We start from the raw sequence: 2,500 nt of genomic DNA on the forward strand, positions 1-2,500 counted from the left end.
CAAGGAGAAGTTGGTCACAAACTGCATGGTTTTACAGAAAATGCGCTTGCATAAGGGAAGAATGCTTGGTAAGTCAAAAATTAAATGTCCAACTCAATTTGTTTATTTATATACTGCTTAAAACAATGGTACGGAAAAAACAATAAATAGCATGGTTTTGATAATAATACTTTTTTTTACTTTAGTCAAATTCAAAATGAATTTAAATATATAAACATTCTACCTGATACGTGCCCAACAACTCTCTTGTTTCATCAAAGATGTTACGATAAGTATGTGAATATAAAAATATTAAACGTTCTATAACATCGAAAAAATATAGCAGGAAAAGTCAATGAGAGTGTAGTCGTTGATTATGCATCCTCATGCATCATCGAAAAGAGATAGATCACGTAAATTAAAAAACCCTTGGGTGGGAAATGCAAACAAAGAAAATTACCCTCAGTTTTCACGTTATTTATTGTTTTATGTACTAGTTCAAAGTTAAAATAATTTCCTGTTTTAGGAAAAATTATTGCGGATGAAGAATGTTGCATTTACTATCGCAAAAAGACAAATAAAGATAGGAACGGAGTGAAATGCTTATAAAATGCGTAACGGAAAGTGCAGCAAACATGTTAAAAGAAAACGCTGGAAGTAAAGCTGGCATCCCTCGACTCATAGCTAGTATATCGGGCACAGAATACTTCAAAATTATTTGTTCGGATTTCAACAATTATTAGTTTTAAAAATAGCTTCAAATTAAATCTTTATAATTTATTATTTTTTTGAAAACAGAGATGGAAGAACGAGCGGTACATTTAACAAAGTTCCATCTGATCAATCCATTGAACAAGCAATAAATCGTGATCAAAAAAAGGGGGAATAAAAGGTTATAGTACGTCTGAAGGAACCATTCAACGCAGGATACTTACAAATCATACTGTTTCAAAATGTATTTCAATTTTAAAAAATGACATGGGAATCACAACCAAAAAACAAACACCAAAAGATCTAAAACCATTAAGAAAATATTTCCAAAACGGATGTGTAAAGAGAGCTTTGATACTAATAACAAATTGGGGTCCTTTTGAGCAAAGAGATTCTTTGGTAAATATTTGTTCTGGAATAGAAGCACCTGATGAGTTAAAAGAAAATTTATTGAATGCACAACCCATCGGGGAAGCAGAATTCCAAAGGTTCTTTAGAGAACGCATTCAATCTTCAACAGTTTCTTTTTACGTTCCAATCAAAATGTGTCCTCTGCAAACATTTAACAATTTAAAATTGAAAAAATTTATTACCTTATAGAGAAATCATTCACAATCTCAGCCGAACGAAGCATGTTTGGGAAATTGCTAGTTATTGCAAGAAGTAGAGAAGGTCTAACTTTGAAACAAATACTATGTTATTCTTTAAGTCCTATCCAATGGGCGTTGGGATTACCCGATTGTAGCCTCGTCAAAACATTCAAGATGAACCTTCTTCGTTAGTTAATTTACTAGTGTTACTATAGGTATTGATAGATCCTCTTATTCTATTAGCAGTTTAACTTGAAATAGTTGCCGTTAGCCGAAATTATTTCTTTGTTAAAAACATATTAGTCATTCTAAAATAATTAATAAATACTACCTAAATACTAAATTTTAGTATTTAGGTAACATTTTCAGTATAAGTTTAATAATTTTAGCAACTTTTAAGAGCAATAGGAACTCCAGTGGATCGAGAGCACTTTGAGGAATTTGTTTTAAAGGTTCCTCAAAGTGCTGCACATATTTTTGATGAAATGACAATTCTGCAACAGCTTTCTAACATTAAACTCAAAACTTTAGGAGATATTTCAGAATTTATTTTAAATCTAGTTCTGAAAGGATCCACAATATATTTTGTGACAGACCAATGCCAATCTGGCTCGATAAAGCCATTCGAATATGCTTGAAGAAGACTATAAGCATCTCTAAATTTTAAGATTCAGTGGAGAGAACAAGCAAGACATTGAAAGGCAAAAGTATAAAATCTGCCCCTGCCTATAATAACATTTCCAAAAAATGTATGCTATGTTTGCAAGAAAAATTTGAAATAATTACTCATTTAAATCAAGAAAATTTATTAAATAAAAAATCTGAATTAATTTCTAAATGTAGGCACGAAAATAAATACCTCTTAAAAAACTTCACCATTGCTGGATCATCAGGAAGAGTTTTGAACTCTTCCTGATGATCCAGCAATGGTGAAACTTCAGGTCGAAGATAAAAGTTAGATAAGTGTTTTTTACTAATTAATTATTGCTCTGTTCTTTAAGAACATCGAGCACTCTATTTGTAAAATACACTAACATAATTTACATGTATATATATATATATATATATATATATATATATATATATATATATATAATATATATATATATATATATATATATTATATATATATATATATATATATATATATATATATATATATATATATATATATATATATATATATATATAATTTACATGTATATATATATATATATGTA

The 2,500-nt window shown here is 28.9% G+C and overlaps 1 protein-coding gene across 1 annotated transcript in view; it reads left to right on the forward strand.

Moving 5' to 3' along the window:
• The window catches only part of LOC136079755 (uncharacterized), an 8,412-nt gene extending 6,353 nt beyond the window's left edge, over positions 1–2,059 (forward strand). Inside the window, exons 10-11 of the mRNA XM_065796065.1 lie at positions 1–68; positions 186–2,059. The exon at positions 1–68 is cut by the window's left edge and continues 1,311 nt beyond it. The gene's annotated coding sequence lies outside the window, so the exon portion shown is untranslated. The remainder of the gene's footprint in view (positions 69–185) is intronic.
• Positions 2,060–2,500: the final 441 nt, after the last annotated feature.

This window comes from Hydra vulgaris, chromosome 04 (assembly GCF_038396675.1).
Source record: "Hydra vulgaris chromosome 04, alternate assembly HydraT2T_AEP".
NCBI lineage: Eukaryota > Metazoa > Cnidaria > Hydrozoa > Anthoathecata > Hydridae > Hydra > Hydra vulgaris.